The sequence below is a fragment of the Molossus molossus genome, unplaced genomic scaffold (genome assembly GCF_014108415.1).
Source record: "Molossus molossus isolate mMolMol1 unplaced genomic scaffold, mMolMol1.p scaffold_m16_p_21, whole genome shotgun sequence".
Taxonomy (NCBI): Eukaryota; Metazoa; Chordata; class Mammalia; order Chiroptera; family Molossidae; genus Molossus; species Molossus molossus.
This window is the reverse complement of record NW_023425357.1, coordinates 28,770,669-28,785,809: the sequence shown is the minus strand read 5'-3', so window position 1 is coordinate 28,785,809 and position 15,141 is coordinate 28,770,669. Positions and strand designations below refer to the sequence as shown.

The 15,141-nt window shown below is 41.2% G+C and overlaps 1 protein-coding gene across 7 annotated transcripts in view; it reads left to right on the top strand.

Moving 5' to 3' along the window:
- Positions 1 to 15,141, top strand: part of CNTNAP4 (contactin associated protein family member 4) — a 253,729-nt gene that overhangs the window by 202,602 nt on the left and 35,986 nt on the right. The gene's annotated exons all lie outside the window — the stretch shown is intronic.

The following is a 15,141-nucleotide window of genomic DNA, read 5'->3' as shown; positions in this document are numbered from 1 at the left end:
CGCATAATCAAACATATTTCAGTTTTTTATCTCATTTTTTTTTTCAGTGTGTGCGTGTTTACGCCAACTCAGTGGGACATGCTGTTGTGTCTATTCAATGAATTAACACTAAATCAGAATTTTAAAATTCAAATACAGTTGCACAGAGAATATGTATTTTCGGCAGGGAATGAAATGAGCATAAGCATCCATTTATAAGCTTTCTGAAATCAGTTAGCTCTGTAGAGACTGATGCATTAATTATTTAAGCTTTTAGTTTTCCCAAAACTTAAAATGGAAATAGAAGAAATATTTATTTACTTTAAAAGCATGCACTAAAATAAAATTTTATTCTAGGGCTCAACAGAGGAAGAGATGATCTGACAGTTCGGGGGATTTATGGGGATACACAGCCAAAGTTGCTTAGTTAAAAAGCAAAGATGATACTGGGCTATAAAAATTTATATTTCCATTGTAAAGAAAACTGTCTGCCATTGCACCTACCGTCGCTAATCTTGATCGTCTAACTCCTGTCCCTCCGGTAGGCCTCACACGATCCCATGAAGTCGACATAGGATATTTCATGGAGCCAAAAATTATGTGCAGAGATGAGGTTATAAACTCAGACACACCAGGGCAGTACAACAACTTTGTGTGACTATGGAGACATGGTTTTATGCATCACGTGCGCTTTTCGCTGCCGGCTCTGATCTTAACCCTTCGGAGCCCTGGCTGGCTTCCTCCGCCTCCCTTATTTTCATTTGCCCCAGCCCCTGGGGAACTGGTCGGCTCCCATTGAGGGCACCACCAGTTCAGTCCCTTAGGGTTTCTTTCTTGAAAACTCCTGCCGTGAGCTTAGGCACACAGCATCTTTTCACATAGAGCAGTGGTTCTCCATCCAAGGGGATTTCCCCACTCAGTGCACACTTGGCAATATCTGGAGACGTTTTGGGCTGCCTCAGTTGGGGGAGGGGTTGATGTTACTGCCATCTAGAGGGCGAGGCCAGAAATGCTGCTAAATACCCTTCAGTGCACAGGGCAGCCTCTCAACAAACATCATCTGGTCCAAAGTGTCAGCCTGCTGAGGCTGGGACACTAGAACATCAAATGTTTGTGGCCAAGGAGATATATAGGCAGGATAACAACATTAGGAATTAGAGTTTACAAATAGTTGAAGTATTCAGAGAGCTGCTAATTAACCTGATGCAATGAAACAGCAGCCGAGAGCTTTCCTTGGCCTTCCTGTCTCCATCTCTTTTAGGGTCGAGGCTCACCCTCACATGAGGCTGTGGAACTGTTTCTGTGTGAAGGGATTTTATTTATTTATTTATTTATTTATTTGATCCTCACCCGAGAACATGTTTCCATTTTTTTGTTCAGATAGAGTGGGAGAGAGAGGAAGAGAGAGAGAAACATCAACGTGAAAGGGACACATCGAGTGCCTGCCACCTGCACGCCCAACCAGGGCCAGGGACAATCTGCAACCGAGGTACATGCCCTTAGCAGGAACCGAACCAGGGTCTCTCTGGACCGCAGGCCGACGCTCTAACCGCTGAGCCAAACCCGCCAGGGCAATTTTACAAACGTTCTCAGTAAGAAGAGCAATGACTGCAGAAAAACGGATGCCCCTTTTCTCTCCATGGACCTCTCTGCATGGACTCCCCTCCCCCGCCCCCCACCAGAGGAAAGGCCCTAGGCACATTTTTTTCTTTCCAAGTGAGACAGACTGTGCAGCTGTAGGGGCGTCGAGCCATGGGATCGGGCTGGGTGGGCCTTATAAACAGAGGCCAGGTAGGCGGACATTACCCAGAAGGCATTAGGACTGGAACACTGAAGGATTTAAGGCTGAGAAATAACTTAATCTTCCTGATCCAGATGAAAGCATGAAGACCAACAAAATAACCTTTGATGTAAGACAAAGAAAAATGCTAGGGGCTTGGACAGTGGTTGGCAAGGGGCTTCAGGAAGGGGCTCAGCGAGAGAGGTGCGTTTGGTGCGATTCAGACGGGACTGAGGCTGCGCGGGTGTGAGCCGAGCTGGCGCCCTGGCTTCAGTGCGGTGCCGGTACCGTCGTCGCCAGTCAGGGCGCCAGCAGCCTTCGTGGCGACAGTGAGGACACTGGTACCCTTCAGGGAGGCGAGGGATTTTTAGATTTGAAAAGTAAAATGGAAAGGTGAGAATAGAAAAAATATTCTGGTTTTATGACACAAACCAGAGATGTTGAAAATTTTATATTAAGCCTGTTTTTCTAGGAGAAAAGACAGAAGCCTTGACAAAGCCGGACAAATAAACCAAATCGAGTATAAGACTTACTGGTACCAGACACCAGCTTACCCCTAATTAATTGATACTGTCTTTTTTCCAAGTCCTTTTTTTATAGGGGGGAAAAAAAATGGTTCTGAAATTTAGTATTGCTGCTATTATTATGTGATGTCCAATGTCACTGAGAACGTCATTAGGCATTTTTTTTTTTTAATCCTCATCCAAGGACATTTTTCTACTTTTTTGTTCAGATAGAGTGGAAGGGAAAGAGAGGAAGAGAGAGAGAGAAACATCGATGTGAAAGGGACACATCGAGTGGCTGCCACCCACACGACCCAACCAGGGCTGGGTGCAAACTGCAACTGAGGTACATGCCCTTAGCGGAACCGAACCCGGGTCTCTCGGGACTGCAGGCCGATGCTCCAGCTACTGAGCTAAACCGGCCAGGGCTCATTAGGCGTTTTACCTAAAATACAAGAGAGGAGTGTTAAGCTGCCTTTCAAGTTGTGCTTAAACAGGCATAAAACTTAGTAAATCGTGCCCTTAATGAATTAATTTATTTATGAAGACAGAATTAGGTTATAAGTAATTTCATGTATAAGTATGTAGGTTATAACCAGGAGGGCTCTCTCCTGTGTTTTCCTTTCCACTCGCTCTCCAGCGAGCAGCGGGGCATCTTCATTTTTGAGGTGCCCGGCAATTCCTCCACTTCAGCGTGCGTAAAAAATGCCCGGAGAGCACGCCAACCCTATGGGAGTATCTTCCACCTCTCCCCACATGCTTGGGAGAGAGTAGAAACCCAGGGTTGGCACACAGGGCTACGAGTTTCTGAACATCCACCAGGAAGACAGTACAGGGATTACCCCACAGCAGGCCCCACACACTGAGAAAATGCGTGGACCGCTGATAGCATCTGGCTTCACTTCCTCCTCCCTGGTTTCCCTCCTGCAAAATCTCCCCAGTCCTCTTGGTGGAAACTGTCACTCAGATTCCAGCCTTTCCCTCCATGAGAACTTCTACTGGTCTCTAGAATACTTAGCCCTACACTTTCAAAGAATGTTGAACATATTACAAAGATATATTTCTCATACTGGCTTTTCACTATTTTCAAGCCTCTCAAGAGCAGGTCCGTTGTTCATTTATTATTGTGTTCCTGGTACCCAGTACATTACCTGTTACATGAAAGATAATCAATAAATAGCAGTTTGTGAAAGAAGGAGGATGATCTATCATACACATTTCAAGAAACCTGTTGCTAGGGAATTGTTTGTGACAGAGAAGAATACGTTTTTGATTGTATAAGCCATTAAGTGATATGCAAATGCATACTTTTAATGAAAGGAGTTGGTTATAAGACTTACTCTGATGGAACATTCACGTATTTCAAAGAGCACCTGGTTTCAGCTGAGCCATTTCTCATCGACACACCTGGGCCTGTGGTAGTAGAGGTGCTTTCAAATAAGCACACGGTTTTAGTCAGTATGAGTACTTTCTGCTTTTCCCTTTTTAAATAACAAGGAAATACCAAGTTCCCTTTATAGAACTGAAACACCTTTTTCTTGGAGAAAAAAATATTTTGTGGCCTATTTTGCTCTGTTTTGTTTTCTGTTCTTTTATTTTTATTTTTTTAAACTTATCTTTATTGTTGAATGTATTACAGATACATTGTTCCCCATTGACCCCTTCCTTCCCAAGCCCACCCCCCTCCTGCCTTCCTCACACTGTTGTCCGCGTCCATTGGTTATGCATATATGCATAGAAGTTCTCTGGTTAATCTCATCCCACCCTCCCTCCCTGTTTTCTGTTCTTTAGAAATGACTTGGGTTACTAATAATTTGTATTTCAGAAATTTCACAAATATAAGGGAACAAAAGTTCCTTCTAACACTTTCAAAAGACGTCCATTATTTTGAGACTAGGAATCTTAATAATTCTACAATAATATACTTTCTGGACAATTATATGTATATATTCATTTTTTAAAAAATATTAAACATTAATGTTTAATTGATACATAATTATTATAAAACTTTAAGATATACAGAAATCTCAAAGAAAAGAGTGAGTATAATAATTACCAAGAGTTACACAACTCAGAATACTGATTAATACCAGTGAGTACCCTTCCAGACATTGCTAGGTGTCTCTAATGCATTGTTTCCCAGCCTTGGCATTTGGACCGGATTCTTTTTGTTATGGTTGGGGCTCTTCTGGGCCTTTAGCAGTATTCCTGCCTTTCCCCGCAGATGCCGGTAGAACTTTCCCCAGCTGTGACAACCAAATACGTCGTCTGAAGTTCCCAGATGTCTGCTGGGGTGCAGAATCGCTTCGGGTTGAGAACCACGGCCCTAGACAGAAAAAAATAGGAGAGATTTAGAAATAAATTTATCAAACTTTATCCATTGAAATTGAGGAAGAAGGAACTGAAACGAAGCTGAAAGAATTACTTTATATTACTTATATAGCTGATAAATATACATTCAAATGGAATGATTCCTCAAAACTTTTAAAAACTGATGGAAATTTTTCAAGGTTATAGAGTCACCAGGTTTTATATGAAACTAATTTTAAAATGTGAGGCAGGATTGATCTAATTTGAAAACTGGGGACATTGGCACTCACTTGTCCTCTCTTCTTTTTCTTCCCCGCCTTCCATTTTTTGCTGTTATTTGCGTAGTTGTTTATTTATTTATCTTTTTGGTGTTAACCACTTGTCTTATCATCAGAGCTTTTCTCTGTCCTTGAATGCTGTTTATTTTGATTTATTTCTTCTTGGATTGCATGGTCAGGTAGCTGATATTTTCAATGTTTCCCCCAGAGTGTTGCATTTCCTGAGTTGGCACATACTTGAGAATACTGTAGCCTCAGAGCTAAGCCAGACGTGGCTGGGTTCACTTTGTATTGTTTGGTAGCAGCTCTCTCTCTCTTTTAATGCTTAGCTTAGTTTATTTTTCATCTTAAAAACGCTAGTTGTAGCTAGTTTAGCAAATTACATGACCATAACAAGTGTTTAGATCATATTCTTTACTGCTTATTCTTTAGATAAACCTGTATTAAGTAGATGAATGAATCTCTGCTTTGCAAAATATATTACCAACATGAATTCTTATTTATTGCCTCTGACAGAAGGCTCTCCTGCTTAAAACAAGGTTTTCTTTATCACAGTTTTTTATAATTATGTTAATCTTGCAAGTTAACATTTATTTGTCTCAGTGGGTAACAGCTCTATTGATATAAAATTCACATACCTTGCAATTCACCTGTTTAAAGTACACTAGAAATCTAATTAGATTATAGTATATTTGATTATTTTAGTATATTACACAGAATTGTGCAACCATCACCACAATCAATTTTAGAACATTTTCATTATCCCTCCCCAAAATTTGGGCCCATTTAAGCAGACATCCCCCTTCCCTTGGTACCCCCACCCCAACCTTAGTAAATCAATGGATCTACTTTGTATCTCTGCAGACCTGATATTCCGGACACTTCCTATAGAAGGACACAGAATAAGTGATCTCTGCACTGGCTTCTTTTACTTAGTATGGTATTGCCGAAGTTTATCCACATTTTAGCATGTATCAATACTTCATTACTTTTTATGACCAAATAATATTCCATCAAATGGATAGGCCACATTTTGTTTATCCATTTATCCACTGATAGACATTTGGATTAGTTCCACCTTAGGGCTATTAGGAATAATGTTGCTAAGAACATCTGTGTATATGTTTTCTTGTGAACATATGTTTTTGCCTTTCTAGGAGTGGAGCTTCTGCATTATGAGGTAACATGACATTTAATCTTTTTGGAAACTGATTGTAACAGATTTGAGTCACGCTTTGTGACTTTCACCAGTTTGTACACTGTCTTACTCTGCACCGAGGGGTGGTCATCTTGGCTCCTGCGGCCTTTCTCATGAACTTCTGGTTGACTGTATTTCATTTTGAAGCAGGGTTTCATTTTTCACCCGAAGGGCTGTGTGTGCTTTATTCTCAGAGTTCTGAATTTGAGAATGTCTGCCTGTTGCCTTACCACTTAAAAAAAAAATACTTAGCCTGGGTACATTTTCCTTCTCTCAGAAATCTGTGGACTATGCTCCTTTACCTTCTGGTATAGAATGTTGCTGTGGAAGGTTCTGGGCCAAACTGATTGCTCCAACCTTGTAGGTGACTTGCTTTTTCTGACTGAATAATTTAGGTAATAATTATCCTTAAAGGTCAATAACTTAGCAAGAATGCATAGCAGTGCTGTGCATTGGTATTACTTTTTCCTGAAATTGGATGTGATGTGCTACAATGTATACGTGCATTTTATAGGCTGTTAAAGGAGTTGTTGCAAGCATGATCTACATTTCTGCTCTTAGCTCGTTAATCTGAACAAGGTAGTATTTTATTTCTTTGGCATCTGAATGCTTCAACCTGTTTAATTAAATGTATTTCTTCTCAGTTAATTCACTGAGTTGAAATGTTATGTCTAATTAGGCATTCCCCAAACTTACATAATTAGAAAAGATTGTTCTGTTTATTGTCCTAAGAAATTCGTGATATTGAAATTATTTTATTCATTTTGTCTGCACTGACTCATTCGGCTGTCTGAGAAATCACAGCTGCCCAGAGTGCATTAAATAATCAAGGGTGCATGTAGGCAATAAATAACGTTGCAGAAGTTATATTCTTAGACTGGAAGAAGATATTGACTGGTGATTTGTTTAATTTCTCTTCCGTTTGACAGAGTTCTGTTCCATTTGGCAGACTACGTATAAACCATTAAAAAGAGTGCAGATCAATTCCATTTTAGCAAATAATTATATAATACAGTTTTGCAAGCTCCACTGTGTCTGATAATCCTCCACCATTAGAAAGTCTTTTCATTTTTATTTCTATAATGTACTTTCTTTCCTTGGGTTTCCTTTATTTAATTTTCCTAAAGTTTTTCCACCTTTTTATTCTCTCTTCCTCACATACTTTCCCTCTTCCCCATCTCCCCTCTTCCTACTTATTTACTGAAGAATTTTAGTATATTTACTGAGATGCATACGACACACCAAACTAGGAGCAATTACGCTAAGCTTTCTGATGGCTACTTTGACCAAGGGACTCATATAATTTCATACAAATACTATTAAGCCCATACATTGTAACACTGTACTGTGTCTTCTACACATAGAGACAGAGAGAGAAAGAGAGAGGAACAAAATAGACAAAAATATCTACATCCTTGGAGCTTGAGTTATCTTGGGGAGATAAACAATAAACAAGTAAGTAAATATATGGTATGATAGAGGCTTGTAAGTGTTGTAAAGACAATATAGTTGAGGCAGGAGTGGGGTTAGATTGGAAATTTTAAATAGGGCGGTCATTAAATGCTCACTAAGAAAGTGGCTTCAAATTTGAATAAAAATCTGAACAGAGGGCAAAGCCAGAGTAACTGATCCCTCAGAAGTGGAACTGTGACTGGTGTGCTCAAGGAACAGCGAAGTGGTCAATATGTTCGGAGCAGAGTGAGCCAAGGGAGAATGGTAGAAGGAGTCAGGGAGAAAACTAGTGGTCAGGTCATAGAGGATTTTTCTGAAAATTCTTTATTTTTCAACCTGAGTGAGATTGGAAAACAGAAAGTTTAGAAGAAGGATGGTGTGAGCTAACTTATGCTTTAGTGAGATGGATCAGGGTAAGACTGGAGCAAGGAGACCATGCATGAGACCATGTCACCAACCCAGCTGATAGATCATGGTGGCTTGGCCACGGGCACAATGATCGTAGCTGTAGTATGAGTACGCTTCAGAAGAAGCAATACAATTTGCTGATGGATTGACGTAGATTGCAAAAGGAGGAGTCAAGAATAACACCAAGATGTTTAGTCTAAATATCTATCAGAGGCATAAAATTGGCATTAAATGAGATGGAGAAGATCACCTCTGGGGTCAAGGAGTTGCAGACAAATATAAAGATGCAGTGTTTGAACATAATAAAGTTGAGATGCCATTAAACATTTAGCTAGAGATATGGCATTATTTGTTTGATAGTTCCAGGCTTCAGATATGTATTTTTAAGTCATCCGTAAATTAAAAGTCATGAGATGGACCAGTGAGGGTTTTGTAGATGGAGAAACAATGACTGGACCCTGGGGCACTCAGACTTTGACAGGTTGAGGAGGTGAGGAGGAAGAAGGAAAACTGAGAATGGGAAGAAGATATTTCAAGGAGGGGAGAACAATCAACTAATGTAATTGTTGTTGATAAGGAAAGTAAGATGAGGGCTGAGAATTGACAGAGGACTAGTATCAACAATACATAAAGAACCCTCAATAGTCAACAGTGAAAAAAAAAGCGATCCAGTTAAAATATGGATATTATGGACTGAATTGTGCCCCCCCCACACACACACAAATGCACATGTTAAAGCTCTAACACCAATGTGACTGTAGGGTCTTTAAGGAGGTCATTTAAGTTAAATGAGGTCATTAGGGTGGGACCCTGATCTGATTAGATTTGTGTTCTTATAAGAGCAGGAACAGACTCCAGAGCTCACTCGCTCTCTCCATTGTGTGCACAGGACAGGCCACGAGAAGACATAGTGAGAAGGCGGCCGTCTACAGGCCAGACATGCAACGGGCAAACGGAATCAAGATGATTCTTACCAAATAAGGACTACAGATGGCAGTTAAGCATGTGAAAAAACACTCTAAATCATTATCCTCTGGGCAAATTCACATTAAAACCACAACGAGATATCACTGCACACCTTTCAAAATGGCTAAAATTTAAAAAATAAAAATATTGACAACACAAAATTCTGGCCAGGATGTGGAGAAACTGGGTCACTTGTACTTTGCTGGTGGAAACGTCAAATGATACAGCCACTCTGGAAAAGAGTTTGGCAGTTTCGTCAAACGCAAACACGCAGCTCTCGTGCCGCCCAGCAAAGGTGTCCTCTGCGCTGATCCCAGAGAACTGCCAACTGCAGTGCATACAAAGCCCGCGCGTGCATGTCCATAGCAGCTGCTGTGCAACAGCTGAAAACTGGAAACAAGCTGGATGTCTTTTCAGCACGAGAGTGCCTAAGCAAATGTGGTACATCCACACCATGGAACACTACTCAGCCATAAAAAAGAATGAACTACTGGGGTGAACCTTCAGAGAGTAATTTTGAGTGGGAAAAATAGAAGTCCCATTTTAAAAGGCTATAAAATTTATGCTTTTATTTGTAGAACCCTGTCTTTAAAAAAAATTTTTTTCCCTTTATTGATTTTAGAGAGAGAGGAAGTGAGAGGGAGAGAGAGAGAGAGAAACATTGATGAGAGAGAACAATGTCTGGCTGCCTCCTGCATGCCTCCCACTGGGGATCGGGCCCACAACCTGGGCATGTGCCCTGACCGGGAATCAACCAGTGACCTCTAGTGCATGAGTCGATGCTCAACCCCTGAACCACACCGGCCAGACTGTAGAACACTCTTAAGTGAGAAGGAGAACTCATCAGTGGTTGTCGGGGTTGAAGGAGGGGTAAGAGCAGGGAGGAAAGAGGTGCTGCTATAAGAAGCAGGTGTGAGGAATACTTGAAGGGATACACGTGTTCTTTATCTATACTGGATCAATACCAATATCCTGGTTGTGATATTGCACTATCACTTTGCAAGATATGATCATTGGGGGAAACTAGCTAAAGGGAACACAGAATCTTTCTTTGTTAATTCTTTATAACTGCATGAAAATCTACAGTCATCTCAAAATAAAACTTTTTATTAAGGAAGTCCATATTTCCAGCTCTTAAAAATGATTCTTCAGCGTGCAGGAATAGTCCTTTGACTAGTAAATGATCCCTCACCTTGCCATTTCTCTATTTCATTTTGTTGGATTCACTTTTAAGAAAGGTAGCGGTACCAAACTGACTGAGTTGTGGACATTATGTATGTACAGATGGTTCCATGGCAATCAGTGAGGTGCTTTAAACAAGGAGAAAGGTAGGGTGAACCCATCATATACATTTTGATCTTAAAAGTAAAACATTTTCTTAAAAAATGATTTATTTTTCAAATATTGTTTTTGTTCCCCCCCCCTCCCCCAAACAGCCTTATTGGGATATAATTCACATTCCATGCAGCTCAGTCACATGAAGCGAACTGTTCAGTGGCTTTGGTGTAGTCCCAGCGTTGTATAGAACATTTCATCCCCCTAAAAGGTCTGCGCTCCTTAGACCATCAGCAGCTCCATCTCCCCAGCTGAGAAACCACTAATCTACTTTCTCTCTTTAAGCTATCTTTTGAAAGGTTAATCTATTAATACTGTGAATAAAAGTTTAGCAAAACAAATATTTTTAAGATTACTTGTAACCTTAAGTCTACTCTGTTAATTTTCCTAAAGGAGCTCTTTTTACTCTATGTCTGTAATGAACTCTAGCGCATCTTCCTCTTCTAAGTAATTATATGGACCCTCTTATCCAGGACAATTATTGTTTTTAATTTTGGAAAGATAAAAAGTGGCATTCATGAAGGAATCTTTCCAAATCTCTAGTGGCCTATCTGGAATTTAATTGAAAACATTAATTTTATTAATTATGGGTCATTATTAATTTCTTAGAATAGTATGTCACGGTTTGTTTTTGTTGGGCCGGTCCAGGGCCTCTTACGCTCCTGACTAGCTCTCCTACAGTAAGTGACTGCTTTCAGATCTGCTACTGTGCCGTTTGGAGACTTGATAAAAACTGACCTCAGCCCTGGCCGGTTTTGCTCAGTGGTTAGAGCGTCGGCCTGCAGTCCAGAGAGACCCATGTTTGGTGCCCACTAAGGGCGCGTACCTCGGTTGCAGTTTGTCCCTGGCCCTGGTTGGGTTGTGTGGGTGGTGACTACTCGATGTGTCCCTTTCGTGTCGATGTTTCTCTCTCCCTCTCTCTCTCTCCCTCCTTCCCACTCTACCTGAACAAAAAAATGAAAAATGTTCTCGAGTGAGGATAAAACAAACAACAACAACAAAAAAACACACAAAAAAACTGACCTCAGCCAGGGATCCTCTCTTCAAAAAGCCTGAGCTAACACCATATTGTTTTCCATAGTGGCTGCACCAGTCTGCATTCCCACCAGCAGTGTACTAGAGTCCCCTTTTCTCCACACCCTCGCCAACACTTGTTGTTTGATGATTTGTTGGCGGCCATTCTGACAGGTGTGAGGTGATACCTCATTGTTTTAATTTGCATCTCTCTGATGATTAGTGATGTTGAGCATTTCTTCATATGTCTCTTAGCCATTTGTATGTCCTGTTTGGAGAGGTGTCTCTTTAGGTCCTCTGCCCATTTTTTATTTGGGTTCTTTGTCTTCCTTTTGTTGAGCTGTATGAGCACTCTATATATATTGGAAATTAATCCCTTATCTGAAGCATCATTGGCAATGATGCTCTCCCATACAGTGCGTTGCCTTTCCATTTTGATGGTTGTTTCTTTTGCTGTGCAGAAGCTTTTGAGTGTGATGTAGTCCCATTAGTTCATTTTCTCCTTTGTTTCTCTTGCCTTAGGTGTTGTGTCAGTGAAAACTCTGCTGCATATGATGTCTGAGATTTTGCTGTCTACATTTTCTTCTAAGATTTGTATGGATTCATGAGTCACATTTAAGTCTTTTATCTATTTTGAGTTTATTCTTGTGTGTGGTGTAAGTTGATGGTCTAGTTTCATTTTTTTTTGCATGTAGCTGTCCAATTTTCCCAAAACCATTTATTAAAGAGGCTGTCTTTACTCCATTGTATGCTCTTGCCTCCTTTGTCAAATATTATTTGATCCAGTGATCCCACTTCTAGGAATATACCCTAAGAAGCCTGAAACATAAATCAGAAAGAATATATGTATCCCCATGTTCATAGCAGCACTGTTTACAATAGCTAAGATCTGGAAACAGCCCAAATGTCCATCAGTAGACGGATGGATAAAAAAGCTGTGGTACATATACACAATGGAGTACTATGCAGCTGTAAGAAAGAAAGATCTCTTATCCTTTGAGATGACATGGAGGGACCTGGAAAGTGTCATCCTAAGTGAAACAAGCCAAACAGAGAAAGACAAGTATCATATGATCTCACTTATTTGTGGAATATAATGAACATAACAGTCTGAATAACAGGGTAGTCCCAGAGACGTGGAAGTGGGGTACAGACTGACAATCCCCAGAAGAGGGAGTGGGGAGGGAGATAAACCACAGAACTTATATGTATGTATGCATGACCAATGGACATGGACAACAAAGCTGGGGACAGGCTGGGGAGGGAGGGGGAGGAGGGTGTCAATGGGGGAAAAAGGAGAAATATCTATAACATAAATGAATAAATTAATTAATTTTAAAAAAAGCCAGAGCTTCCTGCTGAGCTTCCTTCTCCTCCTTTCTCCGAGGCAGCCAGATCCTCCTGGGTGCTTTTTTGCACAAGTTGTGAAGAGCTGAGATATCAGAATATTATTTGATTGCAGAAATGTTGGCCTTTGCTTTCTTTATAATTATTGAGAATTAGCAGCAATTTTTTCCCTCTTCATTCATTTTAGAGAGAGAGAAAAGAAACATCGATGAGAGAGAACATTATTGGCTGTCTCCTGCATGCCCCACAACCGGGGCATGTGCCCTGACCGGAAATCGAACCAGCGACCTCTTGGTGCATGGGTCGATGCTCAACCACTGAGCCACACCGGCCGGGTGGGAATTAGCAGCAATTTTTTCTTTCAATAAAATATTCTGCATTTTTTACCTATTACGAATCTGTAAAATAAAGTTTACTAAGTAGATAAAAGAGGGACTATTATGGGTTTAAGTGTTTAAGCTAGCACAGATAATAAATTGTTTTCATTACTATAAAACTATTCATTATAAAGATAGTAGTGATTCAACACACTGTTCCTCTGTTCCCCCAGTTCCCTTTGTTGGGTTAGCTGTTATACAAAAATGAAACAAATGAAATCTTATGTCTTATGATAGTTCCATCTAATTTAGTCTTTTAGGTAATTTTGAGTGTTTTTCTTTCTAATCAAACCAAAATGAGATTTAACGGTGTTCCATAATTTAAAGTTATAGCTTTGTTTTAATTTTCATAACATCACATTGCAACAGAAAGACATTTAATTTCCAAAAATAGGTCACGTAGGGACTTTTAAGAACCCAAATGTGTTGTTATCCTTAATTTGATATTTTGCATTTTCTTGCCTTTTTTTCCTGGAGATCAAAATATCTAAGATTAGGAATAGTTGCAAAATGAAAATAAGGACTAGGCTTGACATATTCAGTTTCATTTGGCTGTGGGGGGAAAAGCCCTCAAAGTATAGTCTCAGCTGAATAAATTCAACTCTGAAATTGTCTACATACGATCTGAGAATTGACTTTTGAATTAGGTTCATACGAAAAGCAAAAAGTAAGATACAGTCATGTGCCACGCAACGCCGGTTCCATCAACGATGGACACGAATGGTGGTCCCATCAGATTGTAATGGAGCTGAGTTTCCTGTGTGGTTCCGGAGGAGTTTTTTCTCTTCTGTGACAGGAACAGTGTCTGTGGAGCTTGGCAATAGATTCCCTCTCGCTCACTGCACCTCACTTTTGAGTACACAGATCACATCCCAGTCACTCAGCCACTGACCTGTTTCTGCCTGAGGAGCCTGTCCCCAGCGCGACATAGTCAGAGGGCAGGACGGCCCCCCAGGTCCAGCTTGGGGTCTTCACAGTGCATGGCTGTAAATTCTCTGTGGAGGACCCAAGACCCTGTCCAAGGACACGGGTCCACAGGAGCTACCGGCACGGGTATGAAGTGCCACTTTGGTGGAAACTTTCTGTGGCAGCGTGGAGCCAGCCTGTCCCTGGACTCTGGACATGTTTTCAGGTTGTAAGTTATTTCTCCCATCAGTTCAGGGCCAGAGAGAGCCCTGTGTACCAGGTAGGGTTCATGGAGCCAAAACCAAACTTCAAGTCAAACTCCTGAGTCCTCAGTTCTACACTCTCTCAGTGTTAAATGACCTTCTTCTTTTTCCTTTTTAAATTGAATTGATTGGGGTGACAATGGCTCAAATGTACAATTCTAAGCTACATCATCTGTGTATGGCATTGTGTGCCCACCACCCAAAGTCGAATCTTTCCTCACCATCTATTTGACCCCCTTTGCCCTTGAGCACCCCCACCCCCTTCCCTCTGGGGTGTGGTAACAAAGTTCCTTAATCGGACCACTGCTCCAAATGCAGCAGCCAAACCGCATTGCCATGACAGTCCCCGATGTCTCTCACCTTGTTTCTCCTGCCTACTGGTCCCCGGGCCACCTCTCCCTCCCTCCTGACATCACCATGGTGATCTGCTGCTGCTCACCAGTGCTTCCAGTCCAGCCCACACCCCGCCCACCGGCCGCGCTGGGGCTTCGTGGCTCTGGCTGTCCGGGGGAAGAGGGAGGCTGCGGGCCAGGGTCCTCAGGGGCCACGCAGTGCACAGTCATGTCCCCGCCTCCACAGTCATCACCACGCACTGCTCACTCACCCGGAGCAACTTCCAGTCCTGACCGTCCCCCTGTGGGGGTGCCCTATGCAGGTGTACCTTTATTTGTTTTTTATTCTCACTTACATTTTATTTTATTTTTTAAATTATTTTTAATTTATTAATTTGCTTTTGTTACAGATGTTTCTCATTTTTTCCCCCATTGACACTTTCCACCCCTTCCCCCTACCTCATCCCCAGCACTGTTGTCTATGTTCATTGGTTATGCATACATGCATATAAGTTCTGTGGTTTATATCTTTCCCCCTAAATCCTCCCTCCTCTGAGGCTTGTCAGTCTGCACCCCACCTCTATGTTTCTGGGTTAATTTTTTTTCAGTAGTTTGTTTAGTTCATTATATTCCACAAATAAATGAGATGAGATATTTGTCTTTCTCTACTTGGCTTGTTTTGCTTAGCATAAT